General features: G+C 42.3%; 1 protein-coding gene and 2 pseudogenes across 1 annotated transcript in view; 2 read left to right on the forward strand and 1 right to left on the reverse strand.

The window, feature by feature from the left end:
- The window catches only part of Rsf1 (remodeling and spacing factor 1), a 111,290-nt gene that overhangs the window by 79,705 nt on the left and 8,404 nt on the right, over positions 1 to 23,181 (reverse strand). The gene's annotated exons all lie outside the window — the stretch shown is intronic.
- LOC110297390 (large ribosomal subunit protein eL15 pseudogene) lies at positions 16,454 to 17,065 on the forward strand (annotated as a pseudogene).
- On the forward strand, positions 19,662 to 20,387 carry LOC110297389 (14-3-3 protein sigma-like; annotated as a pseudogene).

Here is a 23,181-nt window from a genome sequence, read left to right on the forward strand (position 1 = left end):
ACCTCTAGCTCTCTATCCTTAGCAACCCCCAAAATTAGCTTGATAATTAATAAAACTGCCATACTATGAAACTGAACATTCTCTAAAGCAGCTGTTTATTTAATAGTCTACTGCAGAAAGACAGCATGTTCTATATCTGCAATTTCCAACACAGCAGCCATTTAGCCACATGAGGCTATACTGAGTACCTGATATGTAGCTAATGAAAGTGAAGAACTAAGCTATTTTAATTGCTTTTTAGTTTTTTAAATTAGGTTTATCTTTATGTGTCTGTGTAAGAGGACGTACAGGCGAGAATAAGCACCCACCAAGGCCAGAAGAGGTCGATGGAGTTGGAGTTGTAGGCAGTTTAGGAGCCAGCCAACAAGGTTACTGAAAACTGAACTCCGATACTCTAGAAGAGGAGCAAGAAGAGCTCTTAATTACTGAGCCACCTCTCCAGGACCAGAGCCAGGCTAAACAATTTATTCTTTAAAAAATTTATATTTATTAATTTTGTGTATGTGTATAGACACATGTATGAAAAAAAAGTGTGTGAAGGTCAGAGGACAACTTGCCAAAGGCAGGTCTTTCCTCCACCACGTGGTTAATGGGGATCAAATTCAGCTCAACAGGCCTGGCAGAAAGCATCTTTATACCTGCCGAGCCATTTACCAGCCCTAATTCTAGACAGCTTTTGTTTGTTTGCTTGTTTGTTTTTCAAGACAGGGTTTCTCAAGGCTTTCCTGAAACTCACTGGGTAGTCCAGGATGGCCTTGGACTCACAGAGATCGGCCTGCCTCTGCCTCCTGAGTGCTGGGATTAAAGGCTACACCTCTACACCTGGCTAAAAGTATTAATTACCTTCTTAAATCACATGATCATTTTCTGCGCATTGACAAGGTCGAATTTTATTCACTTAACAACTACAACATTTTCTAAATAACCTAATTTCCACATTACTTATTAACTTTCTTGAAACAGTTTACTAACTTCAAACCATTCTTTTCTGAAAAGCATAGATTTCTGTCCCAACTGAACTAAGATCTCTGCCTCAGAACCCTTTTCTTCATAAGGCCTCAGGAGGTGAAAGATTCCAAAGCAGGAAGGAAAGGTCAGGAACCAATCATGAAGATCCTGCCAGAAGACGCAGGCATGGAGCAGAAGTGGCACAATGCAGACTGCAGAGCTAGCCCAAGTACCCAAAGATAATCTACACTGACACTTCTCTAACCATTTTTTTATTATAAAGCCTTCAAAATGTTATTGTTTCTGCAAGTCTAGTCTGTTACTTAAATTCTGCTTTTTGAATGGTATAAATCTACAGCAGTTTATAATGCCTAATCTCTTCCTTGACCCTTTAAGTTTATTATTTAAATTCCCCTACACCTACAAGCAGAGATCGACTCAGAGTTAATGAACCCAGTTGTTTTACCTTGGTCCCAGGTGAGAGGACACTGATTTCAGACACAGTGATCAGAAGACAAGCTTACAGGAAGCGTCACTTACTGCCCAGTTCTCAGAAACTGCCGGGGAGCAGAGTTTTAGAATAATGAGACTGATTCCATCAGGTCACTTGGTCCTTGAAATGACTGTCCTGTGTTCATATACCTCACCTTCAAAGAATTCATTTAATCATCTTAGCTTTCTAAGAAGCTTGATGAATGGAATGGCTTAAGACTGTGAACTATACATTCGACACCCTGAAAATGAATAAGGCACAGAAAAACTCTAGGTAAGTAAGCAACTACACTAGCTTATTACCAGTTCGAACTAATTCATTAAAGAACAGCCAGGAGGCAGGGAGTTAGAACTCCTTCCATTTCAGAGCTCTACTTGCAGTGGAGTTTCTGTTCCCACATAGTAACACACCACACCGGCTCAGATGAGACCAAAGCCAAAAATGGGCAATGTATTTACTATCAACAAAGTAACTGGTACAAATGCTAGATAGAATTTAAGGACAGCTGAACTGCACCACTGTGTAAAGCCACCCTTCTAAAGACTCTCCTTCAGTCTTACCTAGCAGGACTACACTTTGTTTACCCAACAGTGTGGAGAGGGAACAAGACAGGGCATCAAGTGGAGGCATGGGGTTGCCATCCCACAGTCAAAAACTCTGACCCAGAATTGTTCCTGCCTAAAAGAACTGCAGGGACAAAAATGGTGAAGAGACAGAGGGAAAGGCGGTCCAGTGACAGGCCCAATTTGGGATCCAGCTCTAGGGGAGGCTTCATGGCCTGACATTATTACTGATGCTATATAGTGTACTTACAGACAGAAGCCTAGCAGAGAGGCTCAGCAAGCAGCTGGATGAGACAGATGCAGATATTTAATATCCCACCAATGGACAGAAGCCGGGACCCCTGTGGTTGAATTCGGGAAAACCAGCAGTCTCAAATAACCTGGACCCCTTAGATCTCTTAGACACTGAACCATCAACCAGGCAGCACACACCAGCCGATATGAGGCCCCCAATGCATATACAGCAGAGAACTGCCTGATGTGGCCTCAGTGAGAGAAGATGCACCTAACCCTGGAGAGACTTGAGGCTCTAGGGAGTGGGTATACCTGACAGGGTTTGAGGGGGTGGGGATGGGGGGAGGACATCCTCTTGGAGACAGGGATGGGGGGGGGGGAGAGATGAGATGAGGAACTGTCGGAGGGCTGGATGTAAAAAAAGATCAAAGATAATTTTAAAAAGAGAGAGAGAAGAAGAAGAATCCTGGCAGAGGGCAACTGAGGTACTTCAGACAAGGGCTTCCGGCACCAAGGGCTCCAGCTGTAATCATGTACCCTTATTTTTCTTGCTTTTCTTTCTACTCAATTTAACAATTATGATAGGAGGGGAGGTTCAAATAACTTAAAAGAATAATGAAGTCATCATATTTCAGAGTAAAAAGGGATATCCCCCAACATTTTTCTCCAACAATTTCAAACCTACGTAAAAGCTGAAAAACTAGTGCCGGTTGAAACCCTTCACCTATATGTACTAAGTGCTGAAAATTTTGCCATATTTTACAGAGTTAATGATACCAGGAAATGCCTCTCTAACAATACAGTTAACAAAAGGTTAAGCAGCAACTAAGCAAATCAATGAAGAAAAATGTACAAGGCAAAAGAGATGCATGTAAAAAGTCTCAAGATAACCCAAGTGTCTAGCGGTGCTGGAAAGATACGGTGGCTCTCACTTGGCACTCAAGAAGCCCTGGGACCAATGACTGTACCTTGACAGCAAGATGGAGCAGGAGAACTAAGCAAGGCTCAAATTAATAAAGCCTTTGACTCAGTTTAAGTATTTGGATTTTTTCCTAAACCAGTTTGGGTTTTATTCTAAGTGTAATGAGAATCCACAGAAGGAACAGAAGAAACAATCCTTGCATTTTAACTTTTTTAAAAGCAGAGACCAAGGCAAGACAGAGTCACAAATGAAAAAAAAAAAAAATTGCACTAAGGCTGAGTAATAGGCACAGAAAACTCAATGTACAAACTGATGCTTTATTATTTTATGTGTATATGTGTGTTTGGATGAGTTTGTGTGGAGCACACGCATGCGGTGATGTGAACTGAGCCCAGGTCCTCTGCAGAGCACTGATGCTCTGAACTACTGACGGCCATTGCTGCTTTTGTCCTATTCAACAGTTTCCACTACTTTAAAGGTATATGGGATAGTCACAGGGGGACAGATAAAACTAAAAGGTTATTGCTATCTATATGCAAGAATTAAAACAATATGCTTAGGCTAAATCTGTGGTTGCAGAGATGAAGAGAAGGCACCACCAAGAAAAACCGTAAAAATATGGAGACTGCCTAAATCTTCAAAGCTCTTTATACCAACAGCTTCTATCTTACTCCAAAGATCTAGCTACTTTATGCAAGTCCTGTAATACCTAAGTTATCCTTTTTATTCTTGAGACAGGGTCTCAGTTTGTGCCCAGATTATCACCACCTGGTTCTCAAGATCCTTTCAAAATAATCACAACAGGGACTAGGGCAGGAATTTAGTTCAATTAGTAGAGAAATACCTAGTAATACATGAGGTCCTAGATTCAATCAATACCCAGCACAGCATAAAACTTGGTGTGGGGCACTCATCTCTAATTTCAGCACCTGAGTGGTAAGGGACAAAGAATCAGAAGTCAAAATTCATCCCTCAGGTCCTGGTTCAAATTGGGGTGGGGGCAGGATGAGGAGGAAGAGGAGTCAGAGGAGGAAGAGAAGGAGGATGAGGAGGAAGAAGAGGAAGAAGAGGAAGAAGAAGAAGAAGAAGAAGAAGAAGAAGAAGAAGAAGAAGGAGAACCACCACATTACCTATCACCACCTAAAAGTTATTAATTAGTACAATAAAATTTCTACTTAAGTAAGACATTTTTTAAATGCTCAACCAATAAATCAAACTAACTCATCTCTGCCTTGGGAGCACACCTCTTCATCCCTTCTCTACACATCCTCAGAACGTAGGGTTCCAGTGCAAGTGTGTTTTAAGTCTTTGCCTGGGTATTGACTTTTCTAGTAACACCCTAGAGACTTAACCCTTCCTGGAGCCAGACTCCAGCAAGAAATTGACAGAAGCTCCTTTAGTCTTGGGACAAATCTAAAATACACCATAACTCTCCTGTCGCTCATAGGGAGCACTCGGCTGCAGATGCCACTGAAGAGCTTACTGGATAAACCAGCCCCTATTGCCTCTGACTCTGCCCTCCCTTACCAGGACTTCGAAACTACCTACTCATATCTCTTCCTCAGGATCTGCTTCTTGGAGGAATTCAGCATAACATTTATTCACACACACACACAAAAAAAACTTTCAATTATCCAGAAAAAAATGCTCAATAATTTGATATACATGGATGGCCCAAAAGACATTCAGAAATATCAGCTTAAAGAAACATTCCAGCCGGGCAGTGGTGGCCCACGCCTTTAATCCCAGCACTCGGGAGGCAGAGGCAGGCAGATTTCTGAGTTCAAGGCCAGCCTGGTCTACAGAGTGAGTTCCAGGGCAGCGAGGGCTAGACAGAGAAACCCTGTCTCGAAAAAAAAAAAGGAGAAGAGAAGAGAAGAGAAGAGAAGAGAAGAGAAGAGAAGAGAAGAGAAGAGAAGAGAAGAGAAGAGAAGAGAAACATACCAGGCTGGTGACTGATTGCTTAGCAGTTAGAGTACTGGCTGTTCTCCAGGACTCAGGTTTGATCTCCCTCAGCCACATGGCAAGTCACAACTCTCTGTAACTCTATTTCCAAGGGGTCTGACGCCACCTTCTGAATTCCATGGACACCAAGCTAAAAAATGGTGCACATACATGCACACAGCCAAATACTCACACACATAAAAATAATTAAAAAGGAAAAGAAACCTTTTCTCCTGAGATCTGTGTTTTAGTATCATTAAAATTAAACAGGGCTATTGGGACAGCTCAGTGAATAAAGACAACTATTGCCATGCCTAAAGACCTGAGTTCAATACTGGGCAAGAAGAGAATAAACTCTCTGTCCTTCCCATGAATGCCATGTGTGTAGCACGTGCCTATATATACATAATTAATCAATAAATAAATGTAATAAGATTTTTAAAAATTTTTTGGTTATGTTGAAAATGTTAACATCTTCATCTGTGCTCTTCTAATTGATGGTCTAAATACTTAACTCTTATGAACATAAGACTTAATTGCCGTATGTGAAAGTAAGACAACTGTTGGAGCTAGTGCTCATCGATAGTGTGTCTACCTAGCATGCATGCTTGAAGCAGCACATAAACACCCACAAAGCATGTCCTCCTCGTCACTCACTCAGACCAGGTCTCTTGAAGGACCAAACAATCTTCAGGTACTTTCATTTATGAATGAATGATTTTGGGGGGGGGGGCTTGCTATTTGCTTAAACAATACAAGAGCACCAAATATGTAAATATTTTTAAATAAACATTTATTGACTAACATGCTAGTACTATTATTTTTAAGTACCCTTCATGAACACATGTTCATCCAGTCTTGTGCTCAGGGAGTTCTCTAACTCACACATCCTCCCTCCCCTCCCTTCTCTCTAAGACTTATTTATTTTTATTTATATGCATACACTGTTGCTGTCTTCAGACACACACTGAGTGCATTGGATCCCATTACAGATGGTTGTGAGCCACCATGTGGTTGCTGGGATTTGAACTCAGGAACTCTGGAAAGCAGTCAATGCTCTTAACCACTAAGCCATCTCTCCAGCCCTCATCCACTCTCTTACTTTGTCATTTGCTCTGGACTCACCACAATCAGGCTTGCAGTTAAATGGCCGCAATGCCGCGTGTCATGCGGTTGACCAGTCCAGACTTCTCCTCCTCACATCCTTGTTTCTTTTTGAACTCCTTCAGATACCTCATGTTTCTGCTGTTTCCTTGAAAGCTAGTTCTATTTTCCGAGTTCCTTTCTTGTGTACCCTTTGCTTTAATCTCTAATGATGTCACGGTACTAGATGAAGAATTTATTAAGGTAAAAGACTGCCAGAATGGATTCACAAAGTATTCCTTTTCCTCATGTAACAAGAAATTCAGAGTAATGAATTGCTAGTTTCATTTAATAACTCAAAAAATGTGTCATCTTAAAATTCCTGGGACTCATAAATATCAATATCCCACTCTGCTTCCATCCAGCCTGCACAAGCAGAGCGTCCTTCATCCTTGGCACCTCATCTCATTTGCAAGCTTAGGTGACTCACTGCCCCGCAGGAAACAATTCTTTCACATCACTTTCTCAAGACAGTGTCTCTTCCTAGTATCCCACAATGACCCAATTTTGTCCTTATAAATCAAAAATTACCACAGATTCTGTGACTAGATGTACTAGGTGTGCCTTCAGCACCTGGGACAGTGCTCATCTATCACTACTGTACACTGTTGGCCACTTTAAAAGTTGTGGGGGTTTGGTTCTGTGCTTTTTGCTGGATGAAGTACCACACAAATGTTAATGTCAATAACACTTGTCATGTGTATCCTTAGAGAGAGCATTCAAACTTAAGTTATACGCAGGACTGCGCATACTCAGTTATAAAGCTCTATATTGCTAGTGAAAAACAATGAAAATTATCCTTTCTTTCTTCCTGATAAGGTCACTTCTGGAATTGGAAAGTAGTCCCATTTCCTATTCCTTCCTGAACACTCCATTTTTCTTTCCTTTTTTTTTTTCTTGCAGTGTAAAGGGTACTTCATTAACTATAATTTTTCTACTGTTTAGAATCATAATGCAAATATCTGATATACAGGAGATCTGATGTGCCATGGGGGTCCCAACCTACAGGTTGAGAATCGCTGGTCTAAATCTTCCTTTCTTAACTCAACACCAGTGTGTCCCATGTGATATTCGAATTATAATTAAAATCAAATAAATGATGGAGGTTGTTTGAGTAGATAGGAAAGCAAAGCCTAAGTACATGCAGTCAACATTATGCAAAAAGACAGACTAAAGGAGAAAGGTAAATGTGCAAAGCTTGTGTGGTGCTGGGATGGCACCCAAGTGTGCTGGTTTGAATAAGAATGGATGCCCCCACAGGATCTTATATTTGAATGTCACCCGAGGACAGCACTATTAGAAAGGATTCAAGGGATTGGATGTATAACCTTGGTGGAGGAAGAATATCACTAGGGGTGGGATGGAGGTTTCAAAAGCCCATGCTAGGCCAAGTCTTTCTCGCTCTATCTATCTTTCTGTCTCTGTCTCTGCCTATCAGGATGTAGCTCCCAGCTGTTTCTCCAGCACTATACTCCCCTCCATGACATAAAACTGTAAGCAAGCCCCTAATGATTGCTTTCCTTTAAAGAGTTGCCATGGTCATGGTGTCTCTTCACAGCAGTGGAACACTAAGATAGGCTCAACTGAGCCACTAGGAATGTCTAGGGATTTCTCTGGGTACAATTTACATCTTTTATTGCTTGTTATGCTATTTTTTTTCTTTAAACATTTTTTGTTAACTGTTAATTCTCTGTGTGTGTGTGTGTGTGTGAGAGAGAGAGAGAGAGAGAGAGAGAGAGAGAGAGAGAGACCATGAAGGTCAGCAGAAGTTATCAGATCCTTTAGACCTGTAATTACAAGTGAATTGTGTGTCACCCCATGTGGTGATGGGGAAAAAAACAAAACAAACACACACACACACACACACAGGTCCTCAGAAAGAGCAATAAGCATACTCTTAACCACTGAGCCATCATTCCAGCCTCTTGTGTTGTTTTAATACAAAAGTCTCACTATGTAGCCTTCGGTGGTCTGGAGCTTGCTATATAGAGCTGGCTTCAAACTCACAGAGAACTTCCTGGCCCTGCCTCCAATGTGCTGGAATTAAAGGCATTTGCCACCATGCCTTGTCAGTTTTGGAGTGAGTATGTTGGGGGATGAGGGGTGGGATGGGCAGGATTCCTCTCTGCCTTTATGTCTCAATCCTCTTGCCCTGCCCCACCAAATGCTGGAATTGTGCCACCATGCCTAGCTTTATAATAGCTATTCTAACATTGGCTATGCTAGCTGCACCATCTATAATTTCTGAAATGATTCTCTGGACTCTGTGCTTTGTCATCCTTTAGGACAAAACCATAACTATGGAAGTATGGAACTGTCTTGATAGTCACTCTAATGAATTAGAGAATCCATGAGGACTCCCAAAACTTGCAACCAGTTGGTCAGAAATATAGGTACCCTATTTATGGATGGGTCTGAAGTGGTAGCATTTGTTTGGTTGGTGATATATTCTAAAGCTAGTTCCAAGTAACTAGAAATTAGCAATTATATCAATTTTAAAAATCTGAACCAGAAACATGTGCTATGAAAAAGCAATTCACAAAAGACCAAGTCTGAAAAACAAGCAGAAATGCTCAGCCTCCTAACATTGACATCACATGAAACTATCTGAAAATCAAATTAGCCAAAGCCTTAAAGTTTGAAAATACAAGCACTGATTGCATGGATAAATGAGAATTATCATATAACTCTGCCAGGGTACAAATTCACAAAGTTCACTGAAGAGCAACTTCAGTGAATCACACATACACACAGGCAAAACACAAATGAACGTATGAGAAAAAAAAAAAAAAAACTCGTTTTTAAAGAAGGGTAAAGTGAAAAACTGAGAAGCTAAGAGTCACATCCTAGAAAATTTCACAATGCCATGGTTAAAAAAAAAAATCATAAAAAATGTTAGGTCTTAGGCTAGAGAGATGGTTCAGCAGTTAAAGAGCACTGACTACTCTTCCAGAGGTCCTGAGTTCAAATCCCAGCAACCACATGGTGGCTCACAACCATCCATAATGAGATCAGATGCCCTCTTCTGGTACGTCTGAAGACAGCTATGGTGTACTTATATATAATAAATAAGTAAATCTTTAAGAATAAAAAAAGCTAGGTCTCCACACACATCACATACATGCATACAGGCAGAAACACACACAAAGCATACTTCATAAATTGTTGTTTCCAAATGTTAACAATTAAGATAGTTCAAGAAGTACAGACATTTGCCACCAAACCTAATAGCCTGAGTTAAATTCATGGAACCCACAAAGTGAAAGAAAGTAATAACTTCAAGATATCCCCTAAGCTCCACATAGTAGCACGTGGTCACACACACTTACACAATATAAATAAATGTAAAATCATTTGTAATGTTATTTCTCTTATCTGCAAGCTTTTTGTTCTCTTGTTGTTCTTACAGATGAAGCATTAAATTTTGAATTGAGGGGGAAAAAAGTTGGGGCTGGAGAGAGCTCAGGGGTGAAAAGCACTACTGTTTTACACAAGCTCTGCGGTCGCTCAGTTCCCAGCACTCAAGCTCTGTGCTCAGTTCCCAGCACTCAAGCTCTGTGCTCAGTTCCCAGCACTCAAGCTCTGTGCTCAGTTCCCAGCACACAAGCTCTGTGCTCAGTTCCCAGCACTCAAGCTCTGCGGTCAGTTCCCAGCACTCAAGCTCTGCGGTCAGTTCCCAGCACTCAAGCTCTGTGCTCAGTTCCCAGCACTCAAGCTCTGTGCTCAGTTCCCAGCACTCAAGCTCTGCGGTCAGTTCCCAGCACTCAAGCTCTGTGCTCAGTTCCCAGCACTCAAGCTCTGTGCTCAGTTCCCAGCACTCAAGCTCTGCGCTCAGTTCCCAGCACTCAAGCTCTGTGCTCAGTTCCCAGCACTCAAGTAGTAGCTCAAAAGCACCTGTGAGCCCAGCCCAAGGATCAGATACCCTCCTTCTCCCCTCTAATGGCACTAGACATGCACAACACGCACAGACCTATGACAGAACACAGACCAAGGATGGAGTCCTGCAAGGGGAGCTCACTGCTTGTGAGAAAACTCAAAGAGAATCACACAGACCCTGGTTTCTTTAAAAACAGTTTTTCATGGAATGGCTTTCATGCTCCTTAGGTGAGGTGGATAGGAGTGAGTTTACTTCAACTGTTGTTATTCATGTGCCTCTCTGGAAAAATTTGTTTTTGCCTCACCCAGCTTGACCTTGTGATTGTATACTTTACTCAGTTGGTGGCTCTTCTTAACCCTCAGAATATAAATTGTCCAGTGCTCTAAATAAAGTTGGCTATTGCATGAGACTTTGGTCAGCCTCATTTATTGGCTCCACTCTCTCAGGTTCACATGCTGTTAACTACAGCGGTAGACAAGTGATGCCACAAATCCGAGACCTGAAGTCGCCTGTAGATAAGAGAATGGGGACTCACAGAGAGTGAGTGAGAACAATGGGGCAGAAACCAGGGGAAGCTTTGCCTTATGTAGAGAGCTTATGCATCATTTTTTAAAGAACGGAGACGCACAAGTATGAAAATCACAACTATTAGATCGCTTGCAAGTTGCTCACAAATATAATCCCTCATTCCAGAAGGAGCTGTAGGTGCAAAAGTATGAAACAGAATCTGAAAGGATATTGAAAAGGCATACAAACATGGGGAAAAGATCCCTCTAACTTTAATTTTTGTAAAGGCTATTTTTAATGATGGTTCTTAAACACTTTAACTTCCCTTTTGGTCCACCACCTGCCAGAGGTAGTGGAAAAGAAAAGTTATTAGGATACAGGGGAAATGGACCTGTCTAGAAATGGTTCTTAGCAGCAACTCCCATCTGTGTTGTCTGGAAATCTTCAGTTCACAGGTCAGCAGCAACACCATGACCTACTCATAAACACTTCACAGTAGAGTTGGGATAGCAAACATGAATTAGCAGCGGTGGCACTACCTAGCAGAGACAGCTAGGTCTCACTCTCAACACTGCATGAGTCAGCAAGAGGGATAAGCAGGAACACTGGAGAAGTTCTCTGCTGTGACTCTCCCAGCAATCTAACAGGCACTGCATAGCTAAGCTCTACCAGCGAGCCAAGCTCAGCCTCCCTTTCTGTATACCCCTACAAACATCACAGGTCATGTCTCAGCATGTGTCTTCCTCAGTTTGTGCGTTCGTTCGCCTCAGCCCAAGCACACCAAAAGTTGTTTGGTGCATTTCTCTCTATGGAGTTCTGACAAAATGGAACTCAACTACGCAACGTAAGGCGGACCAATCCATGTCCTTAGCAAAGGATCCTTCGTCACATGCCCTTTCATGTGTTTGCTTTAGCAGAACATCAACTTACCTTTGTCTACTTAAGCCAAACGGTCCTTCACAAGTCTACCTTAGCCTTTCACCTATGTATACTTCAGGAAAATGTGTCTGCCCCAGCAAAACACCATCCAACACAAATGACTTTCCAAAGAACCCTTCAGTTTCTATTTCAGATCCCTGTTCAATTTTGGGTCACTTGGGCATTACTATGAACTGTTATCAAAATGCTTAAGGAAGATATTAATAATGAGGTTGATCAAACATTAAAATTAGTAAAAGAGTTAAAAAAATTTTTTTTCTCCATTGAGGCAAAACTGAAAGTAAAGGCAGTGCCGCTGATAAACCTGCCCGTGACAGTTCCCTCAGCTCCTTACTGGAGCCTCCTTCAAAGGTGCCCTCCACTGCCTGAAAAGGACCCTGAAGCATGGAGTGAATGAGGAATGTGAGAATCAATCTAATCTTGAATTCACTCCACTTTTCGATGAAGACTGAGCAGAGACTACAAATAAAGCTAACTTTACAACCAAGACTAGCTAAAACAGGACAGGAAAACAAAATTAATTTCTTAATTTCTCCCTGGCCTCATGAGCCAGGTACTTCCAATGCAATTTCAGCAATATCAAAATATTTATCTAATTATGCACTAACCAATCTATTTAAAACTCTAGAAAGAGAAGCAGCACTGGACAGTTCTCAAATATTATCAAGTATCAAAAAAGGCAAGAAACAACTACAGCTATTTGAATCTAGACTAAAAGAGGCATCTGTGTATCACACGGATCCTTCACTACCTCTAAACTTACTTATTTCCCCCACTAAAATGTCTCCTACAGTTATTATAGCACAAGGGGCTAAACCTCTGGAATGGATTTATTTATACCATAAAGGTCATAAAATGCTAACTTACTCTTCTTGATCAATTGCTAAATCAGGACAGGACTCATGTAACAGTATATGGGTTTAATCCTTGCTGTATTATCTTACCCTTAACTAAGAATCAGTTTTTTAAGAGTGTTACAGAACTCTTTGGATTTTCAAATTTCATATGCAGATCACTATGGAAGGATAGGAAATCACTATCCACCTGGTAAAACTATGGAATTTTTTCATACAAACTGAATTTGTACTAACAAAAATTGCCCAACCTTTCCCATTCCACAGAAAGATACTTAATTTATTGAGGGCTCACTTAATGGTACAGAAGGGAATCATTGTCCAAAATCTATTAATACTTTGTTTCCTCAGTTCAACAGGTAGAAGTGGCTATTTTGATTCATTTATTACAGTTAGTCCATAAACTCTTAAATACTATCTTAGGGCTTTCATTGCTGTGAAGAGACACCATGATCAAGAACTCTTATAAATGACAACATTTAATGGGGACTAGCTTACAGGTTCATAGGTACAGTCCACTATTGAGGCTTTAGCATGGTAGTGTCCAAGCAGACATGGCACTGGAGGAGTTGAGAGTTCTACATCTTGTTCCAAAGGCAAACAAACAGGAGAAGACTGGCTTTCAAGTAGCTAAAAGGAAGCTCTCTCAAAGCCCACACCCCCAATGACACACTTCCTCCACCAAGACCACACTCTAACAAAGCCACACCTCCTAACAGTGCCACTGCCTGAGCCTAGCATATTCAAACCACCACAAATATCATTTCAAATTCTGCTTATGTTGTAGGATTATTTCCAGCAATAAACTCACACTCATGCATGCTCTAACATCCCTGATGCGTTAACCAGTCCTATTTTTACTTTGCCAGAATAAAAAATTTGGAAGGGGCAGATTGATTCACTGAAACATTATGATTTCCCCAGCTCCTCCAGCCCTAGACCATCGATGGAGATGGGCATGAAGACAGCGGAAGTCACCAGAAAGACAGCAAACCTCCAGCTAACAGCTAACCCTGTCTCAAAATAATTAATTAATTAAAAAATAAATAAGAAGCAGGGGATGTCAAAACACAGTCCAAGAATGATTCTGAGTACTTGTAAAAAAAAAAAAAAAAAAAAAAAACTTGTAAAAGAAAACAAGACCAAGAGTCTTGAGACCTCAGTTTTTTCAAAATCACAGACTTGCTCTTGGCATGTGCATGCCCTGCCCAGATGTAGCAGATAGGAGTTCCCTTTAAAGTATTTATTACAGTTGGCTATTATTTGCTTATATGCCTCTACAGAAAAACATGTTTTTGCTATGTAGCTTGTCCTTTGATTGTACACTTTACTATGTGACTCTTCTTAACTCTCAGAGTATAAACTGTCTGATCCTCTGAATAAACTTGGCTACTGCGTGAGACTTTAGTCATCTTATGTATTGGCTCCATTTTCCCAGGTTCATGTTACCACCAGCTACAGCAATAAACAGACATATATGTAGACAGAAACACTCATATACATAAAATAGAAAGTAATAAAAAAATAAAATCTTTCTGGAAAGAAAAAAAAGCTACTTTCAACGGAATAAGACTCACTAGCAACTGTGGATGCTATAAGTTTTTTTTTTTTAAAGCGTATTATCAAACTTTTGGAAGGAAATACTATACCACTGTTTTCAGTTTAAGCAGCAGAATAGAAGGCAACCATGCCAGAACTGAAAGTTTACTGCTTAAAGATCTTGTTTGGAAAAGATGTATCACAAAAAGGAACAAATCTAAGGAGGGGAATTATGGAAATCATCAGAACAGTGATAAGAAGACTATCTCAACATGTAATTTAAATATTGTTGAGAAATACTAATTAAAAAAAAAACCTATGGGACTAAAATACACGACAGGCTGGATGTGGAACTGAGGTAAGATTTGGACTGGAAGCTGTCAAGTGTCTTGTATTGGAGGGAGGTTCAGGAGATGACTTAGTATGTAAAGTGCTTGCTATGCAAGAATGAGTATCTGAGTTTAACCACCATCACCCAAATAAAAAACTGATTACAGGAGGCTGGAGAGAGAGCTCGAGAGCACTTGCGGAAGACCTGTATCAAGTTCCCAGCACCCATACCAGGTGATCATAAACACCTGTAACTCGAGCTCTGGAGGATCTGACACCCTCTTCTGTCCCAACAAGCATCACACACATACATAAGGACACTCAAACAGACACATGAATACAGTTTTTAAAAGAATGATATTCTTTACAACAAACAAACAAAATAAAACCTTGGCATGGTGGTGCGCATCTGTAATCCCAGCAGGACAGGAGCATCCCAGAGACTTGCTGGTTACCAGCCTAGTAGATCAGTGAGCTCCAGGTACAATGAAGAAAGACGACCAACATCTACCATGACCTATACAGGTAAAAGCACCCTCTACTCCCCATACAAACACCACGTACACAAATAAAATTATTACATTCATCTAATATATTCTTAGTAAAACATACTATGCATTACTCTCAGTCCTAGAGAAATCAAGAAAAACCCCACATTAATTTCCTAATAGATACATAATTATTAACATTACTGATAGTTACAGCTGAAGAAGTATATATAATCTTAGACAATAACAATTTTTTCTCAAGATGAGAGAACTATTCTTCAGTAATTAACTGATAAGATTAGTTGTTAATTATAGCACAAATAATAGTTCAGAATAGATCTAGAATATGGTGTCTAATATTGTATGTAACAGGTAGAAAAATGTTCTTTCCAAACACAACTTCAACTCAAATGTCACTACTAACCAGTCTCTTACGGTCTCAAGGCTTTCATGAACTTGGAGCCCAACATTTAGGTACTCCTCATCTGTATAACGGACTCAATGTACACTGTGTGTTTGATTTATATGTTTGTCTACCTAGATAGAATACAGGCTAGGGAGATGGCTCAGTGAATGAAAACATTTGCTGTGCTGGGCGGTGGTGGCCGACGCCTTTAATCCCAGCACTTGGGAGGCAGAGGCAGGTGGATTTCTGAGTTCGAGGCCAGCCTGGTCTACAGAGTGAGTTCCAGGACAGCCAGGGCTACACAGAGAAACCCTGTCTCGGAAAAACAAAAAACAAGCAAACAAACAAAAAACATTTGCTGTGAAAGCAAGAAGATCTGAGTTCAAATCTTCAGCTTCTACAAAACATGTGCCTGTAACTCCCATATTGAGTGTGCAGAAACAAATGGATCTCAGGAATCCTGGCAAGCCAACCTAATAGAAATGGCAGGGTTCAGGTTCAGTGTAAGGTTATCTCAAAAATTAAGTAAATAAAGTATAAAGAGAAAGATACTCAACACCCTCCTCAGACCTCAGTGTGATCCATACCAACACACCAACACACACACACACACACACACACCACTTTAAAAAGAAAAGGGGGTGATTGGTTAAGAGCTCAGGCTATTTTTTCAGAGAAATTGGGCTCAATCCCCCAGCATCCACAAGGCAGCTCACAATGGTCTGTACTCCATCCAGTCCCAGGGATTCAAACCTTCCTCCTGTCTCCATGGACACTGACTGCATGCATGCTTATGATACACAGACATATAAAAGGGAAAGAAAGGGTGCTTGCACACCAGCCTGATAACCTCAGTTTGGTCCCCTAATTCCAAAAACTGGCAAGCAAGAACCAAGTCCCAGGAGTTGTCCTCTGACTGCTATATACCCACAGGAATAGAAAAGTACACCGTATCAAAATGAAAAGCAGAGAGACAGCTCAGTGGTGGCAGAGTCATCTATATGCCTAAGACCCTGGGCATCTCCAATATGATAAATAAATAAGAATGGAGAAGTTAATAAGGATGATGAAAGATGTCTAAAATACAAGAAAACAGGAAAGGGGTAAGATCCAGTTATCATGGCAAACCAAACCAGGTTATAAGTAGAGAAACTAAAACAAAAACCAGACAGAAAAGATAAACTAGTTGATCACAATCAACACTAGTAAATTTTTTTCTTAAAATACAAAAGTTGCCTTTCCTCTGGCGGCGGCCATCAGGTGAGCCAAGATGGATGCATACAAATACATCCAGGAGCTATGGAGGAAGAAGCAGTCTGACGTGATGTGCTTTCTTCTGAGGGTCCACTGTGGGCAAAACCGCCAGCTCTCTGCGCTGCACAGGGCTCCCCGCCCCACCCGGCCTGATAAAGCTCGAAGACTGGGGTACAAGGCTAAGCAAGGCTATGCCATTTACAGGATTCGTGTCCAGCATGGTGGTCGCAAATGCCCAGTTCCTAAGGGTGTAACTTACGGCAAGCCTGTGCACCATGGTGTTAACCAAATGAAATTTGCCCGAAGCCTTCAGTCTGTTGCTGAGGAGAGAGTGCCATTGTGGGGCTTTGAGAGTCCTGAATTCCTACTGGGTTGGTGAAGATTCCACATATAAATGTTTTGAGGTTATCCTCATTGATCCGTTCCATAAAGCTATCAGAAGAAATCCTGACACCCAGTGGATCACCAAACCAGTCCATAAACACAGAGATGCGTGGACTGACATCTGCTGGCAGAAAGAGCGGTGGCCTAGGAAAGGGCCACAAGTTCCACCACACTATTGGTGGTTCCCGCTGTGCAGCCTGGAGAAGGCGCAGTACTCTCCAGCTCCACCGTTACCGCTAATACACGTGATATCTGTAAAATTCATATCCAATAAACAATTTAGGACAGTCAAAAAATTACAAAAGTTATAGAATGATTCCAGATCCCAAACCAAGTAGAAACCTCAATGCATACATAGACAGATCCTCTAGGTGCTCAGCAAGTCTGCAATAGGAATCAAAAGGAACCTCCAGAGGTGGGAATGCGGTTCAATGGTGATGAGTTCACCTCACATGGACAAGGCCCCGACTCCCATCTTGAACTCCACAATGAACAAACCGTCTCTACTAGGTGATTAGTCACAGTTTTTCAATGCTACAGTCTTACTATTGTCCAAACTCCAAAAAGGTCACAGTTAGAAATAACCCAGCCTGTCTTTTTTTTTTTCCTGGAAGATTTTTAACATTTAAGCATGGAGGAAGTTACAGCTACATTTGTAAAGCCAACTGTAAAGTTATAGAGCAAAAAGAAAAAAAAGAATCAAAACTAAGTCTGAGATAACTTAACCAAATGCCAAAGCTTCACAACCAAGACTGTCCACTTTCCCTGTAGAACAAGTGATGGCCAAGCATTCAACCACACACATGAGCAGGCCACTAGTAGTCATTAGCATGTCTTCTCTCCACCTAGGCCCCGCTTCTCAAACTGTGGCTCATGTGACTGAATGTGAAGGCTGAGAGACATTGCTAATAGTGAAATATTTTGAACAGCCAGTAACAAAATTTAGTTCACAATGAAGCAGTGCCATGAATCTGAGATTTTTCTGCCCTCACAGAAACAATCATTTAGTTATAGAAAATAAAGCCTCTTAGGGTTTCCATTGCTGTGAAGACACACCCTGACCATGGCAACACTTACAAAAAAAAACATTTAACTTGAGGCTGGCTTACAGTTACAGAGGTTTAGTCCATTATCATCGTGGAGGGAAACATGCAGCATGCAGGCAGACATGGTGCTGGAAGAGCCAAGTCTTCAACATCTTGATCCACCAGCAGCAGGAGACTGGGCATGCTTCACACTGAATGTAGCTTGAACACTTAAGACCTCAAAGCTCTGCCTCCACAAAGACACACTGACTCTTAAAAAGGCCACACCTCCTAACAGTGCTACTCCCCACTGACCAAACATTCAAACACATGAATCTATAGGAGCCGTACCTATTCAAAGCACCATACATCTTAATGTTTTCCAACAGTCATACCTCAGCATGAAAGTACCAATTAGTATTGTTCAAATGTTTGAAAACTGAGGCCCTTTAATCTCAGCTCTCAGAAGACAGCAGCAGGTCTGTGAGTCTGAGGCCAGGCAAGTCTACACAGTGAGACTGCCTTTAAAAAGCAAGCAAACAAAAAGCTGTTTAGGTTTCACTTTTTTTTTTTTTTTTTTGTTTGTTTGTTTGTTTGTTTTTCAAGACAGGGTTTCTCTGTGTAGCCCTGGCTATCCTGGAACTCACTTTGTAGACCAGGCTGGCCTCGAACTCAGAAATCCGCCTGCCTCTGCCTCCCAAGTGCTGGGATTAAAGGCGTGCGCCACCACACCCAGCAGGTTTCACTTTCTTTAAGAACCATAAAATGAACTGTTTTTGTTTTCATTTTTTCTCAAGATGGTGTCTGGCTGGCCTATAGACCAGGCTGGGACTTGAAGCAATTCTCCTAACTCTGCCTCCCAAGTGCTGAGATATATATCAGGCCTGCACCACCATGCATACCTGTTAAACAAACTTCTGCTTGGCATCAGGACAAAATCGCCAACAAGTTCTGAAATGGGATCCTCATATTGACAAAATCAAAATATCAAACGAAGCCCATCCTACATAACTGCTTTTCTTCTTCTACACAGCAGTTTTAGGTTTCATTCTCTATGTCCCATCTGAGGGAACAACAACAGAAACCTCACCAAGACACAGAACCCAGGCTGCCAGACCAGCTCTTCAATCTCGGATAAGACCTAGAGGCCATGTTAATAGCAAGGCCACACAGCTCCAGCTTACTGCCAATTACTGGGCCACTTGGTATTGCATTATGACAACTATGCAGAAGAACCCATAGCTACCCCTGAGCAAAGATCTTACCCTGCTAACAGAAAAGCTTTAGGCCCTTCCAACAGGAGTGATGAAAATAACTGAGTATAAAATTAAACCAACATTAAGCAAGCTGTGTTTGCAGAGGGGCCTTCTGCAGGAGACTTAGCACAGCTCTGTAGCCAAAGGCTTTCTCTTATGCTCCCCTTAGCAGTTCTTGATGAAAGAGAGTCCTTCGTTCCAAATTGTTTCCTGATTGTTCATCATGGAAAATGGGTGCATACCACTTCCTCAGGGTGGACTTTTGCAGGAAGGAAAGTCCAGGAAGGGATGCTTATTGGCTAAACCCTCAGGGCCTCTAGATACCTCCTTAGCATGGAGAACTTTGTTCTGATCTACATGACCTTAGGTCACATTCCGATGTAGCGCGTGTGGTCACGTGATGGGGGTCTGAAGGAAGCAGGTGACGCTCCTACTATCCTCTCTGGCTCCAGGGCTTCCAATCTGCTCAACCTTACGAAGTTTCCTAGCATAGTCCACCAGGCCACAACTCTCAAGGCAGTCAATTCGCCCGCCTGGCTGTCCATCCTCACAGTCATGGAGAGAGCCAGTCTGATCCAGAAGGCCAACTTGGCCGAACAGGCCGAACGCTATGAGGACATGGCAGCTTTCATGAAGAGCTCCGTGGAAAAGGATGAGGAGCTCTCCAGTGAGGAGCGGAACCTGCTCTCCATGGCCTACAAGAACGTGGTGGGCGGCCAAAGAGTGGCCTGGAGGGTCCTGTCCAGCATCGAGCAGAAGAGCAACGAGGAGGGGTCAGAAGAGAAGGGCCCTTTGGTGAAAGAATACTGGGAGAAGGTAGAGACCGAGCTCAGAGGTGTGTGCGACACTGTGCTCGGCCTGATGGACTCACACCTCATCAAAAGGGCTAGGGATGCAGAAAGCCGCTCTTCTACCCGAAGATAAAAGGTGACTACTGCTGCTACCTAGCCTCGGTGGCCACTGGTGATGACAAGAAGCGCATCATCGATTCTGCCCAGTCAGCCTACCAGGAGGCCATGGACATCATCAAGAAAGTCATGCTGCCCACAAACCCCATCTACCTGGGCCTGGCCCTGAAGACTTTTCTGTCTTTCACTCTGATATAGCCAACAGCCCAAGACCACCTTCGACGAGGCCTTGGCTGACCTGCACAACCACAGTGAGAACTCCTACAAGGACAGCACCCTGATCATGCAGCTCCTGAGAGACAACCTGACGCTGTGGACAGCCGACAGTGCTGGGGAAGAGGGTGGTAAGGCTCCTCTGGAGCCTCAGAGCTGAATCTGCCTACTACGGCCCTGGCCTTGCCCTCCAGTTCCCAGCCTGCAGAGAGGACTAAAACGGAGTGGGACTCTGCCCTTCCCAAACCCTGAATGTTCAGCCACACCTTGGAAGGCTCCTTCGAAGTGGGTGCAGCCAAGCTGAGGCCACCAGGGCGGGGGATCTCACTCTTCATGTAGCTGTCTGGTGGGTGTTCCCAACCCATCCCACCTCCCCCCACCCCACCCCCTGCTCTCTGCACCCCCCCTTCCTCCCTCTGGCACCTGTTGCTTCTGGATCCTAGTAATCCAGGAGGCTCCCCATCCCTGCGGCTGAGAACTGGACTGTGGCAAGGGCTGTGTGCGTGTGTGTGTGTGTGTGTGTGTGTGTGTGTGTGTGTGTGTGAATGAGAGGGAACACATGTTTGCTGGGTGTGACCATGCTACCACTCAATAAAGTTGCTCTGTGACAAAAAAAAGTAAAATAAAATAAAATAAATAAAATAAAGGAGAGGTGTCATTGGAATGACTGTCTCTTATGTTATTTGTAGTGAAAATTTTGGGTTGGGTGGGGTGTGAGCATCAAAAGAAAACACCACGTAAGTCAGAGAGGGAATGAGGGGTGGCGGCTAGGAAAACAAAGGGTTATTGAACCAATCTATTGTTTAATTGATTGAAATTGAGAGTGAGTTTGTACAGTTTGTGTTAATATCAGTTTTAAACAACATTTGATTTATCTGCATAGACACCATGTAAGTTTCCCCAAGTTCAGTAGCCATTAGGCTCTGGCAAGAGAGTTTATCTGTCACTGGAAGGTCCCAAGGCTGTCAGCATCTGCTTGTAGGAGAAGTCTTTAGTCAGATGATGTGTCTGGACAAAGGCAGCTTTACTGCCCCAGGCAGATCCAAGGAGATGGTGGGTCAGTCTCCATCTGGCCTGTGGCAGCAGCGCTATCTTTCTCCCTCTTGTAGAGATAAAACTGTAGAGTAATCCCAACAGGGGAGCAGAACAGCAGCAGGGAATGTCTGCACAAGGGTGGATAATGTAAATATTAACCCTGTAACAGTTTGCTTGGATGCTGTTGTTATGGTCCTAGAAAAAAGGCAAGGATATTTGAGGAATTTAGCCCTGGGAGGCATCCTGTAAGTGGGGAGATACCTGTATTTTTTATTAAGGATAGAGGGAAGAGTTGAGAACTTATCAGCTTTGGATGGCTGAAAAAGAAAATACCAAGTTAATTATGTATCTGGGATAGGCAGTAACTGCTTGTCTGTAAAAGGAAACTGGTTGTTAACTAAAGATTAAATAATGGTTATTAATATAGTTGGTTTGACCTGTTTGAGTAGATTAAATATGATTTTTGAAGTTTAAAAGAAATTTTAGGACAATTTTAGGTTAGATGAACATTGTTTCATGTGCTCCTGTTAGGGATAAAAATAAACATTTAAATAATGAAGTATGAAAATGTTGGGTTAAAAGGCATGAAGGTGTTCCTGCTAGGGAAAAGAACAAGCATTTAGACAAAGGAGCATGAAAATTTGGGGGTTAAGGGTTTTAGGTATACTTTTTCCAGTTCTCAGCAGCAAGATCTTATCTACTGCCTTTGCTTGGTGGGCTCTCTTCACCTAGGTGGAGGGGAAGGGGCCTGCTCTGCCAGGACAGAGCTGTGTGTTTCCTTGGCTGGTACTGGTAGAAGGCAGGAGGTAGGTTGTTTTTTGTACACCCTAGAAGTAGAGAGGAAAGAGAAGCACAGGGACCTGATGACACTGTCTGTATCAGCACGGAGGGAGGGAGGGAGCCGGGAGCAGAATTTTTGTTACTGGTCCGTCCATTGGACTGTCTAGATTTGGACGGGGGCCAGTGTAGTAGCTCTGCCTGAAAACAAAAGTTTTCATCCTTCAGAGGAGGGATGTGCCACCATAGAAGGAGGAGGAAGAAGCAGCATAAGCCATGGAGGAACTTCTCCTGCCTTCGGGAACTTGTAAGCAGTTCAGCATGAGTAAAGAGGAACAAAGATAACCAATAGCACGAAGGAGTTTACAGGAGGAGAATGGGCCACGAAAGCACTGATAACAAACAACAAAGCACAACCAGCACTGTCTGGGTTTGGTCCTTGGTTTCTGATCTTGGTAGCTTGAATAGATAGATGATAGTAGCATGCACTGCAACGGGAAACTTGTTTTGACAAAGTTAAAGTGCAACTCAAGTTCCCTTTTGGAATGCCTCTTCAGGAAACTACTGTTCGTAAGCTACAGTACACAAAGTATACATAGTACATAAAGTATACAAAGAAATATACTATTATTATAAATAAACTGCAAAAAAATATAAGAAATAGCAGATGGAATAATTGCATTCTACTTTTGGGAAAATGACAAAGAATAAGTGAGAACTAAAGCAGGGGAAAGGCCTGGGGTCTAGAATGAGGGCAGACTCAACCCTCACTCTGAATCCCTGCTTTCTCCTTCCAACTGGTCCAGGCAAGTTCCCATTCAGCCGAGGCTGAACTCAAACTTGCTACGCACCAAGGCTGGCCCTGACCCCTGCCTCTGCCTCTGCCTCCTCAGTGTGTGTCATCACACCTTGGCTTCTGACAGTTTTCTTAAACACAGTATATGACCCACGTACTTGAATTTTATAATTCGAGTAAACTACTTCTGCCTCTACTGGAGGCATGTGCCGAGTGCTTCCCCATCCTTCTCTTTCTCACCATGAGTTTAGTGCTGACTCTATGTGGTACCCGTCACACTCTGTGATCTTACATAGAGAAGGTCCCCCGACTTAGGACAAATGCATTCCTAAGCAGTTTTTACTTT

Source organism: Mus caroli, unplaced genomic scaffold (genome assembly GCF_978045245.1).
Source record: "Mus caroli unplaced genomic scaffold, Mus_caroli_1 scaffold_8, whole genome shotgun sequence".
Classification (NCBI taxonomy): Eukaryota; Metazoa; Chordata; class Mammalia; order Rodentia; family Muridae; genus Mus; species Mus caroli.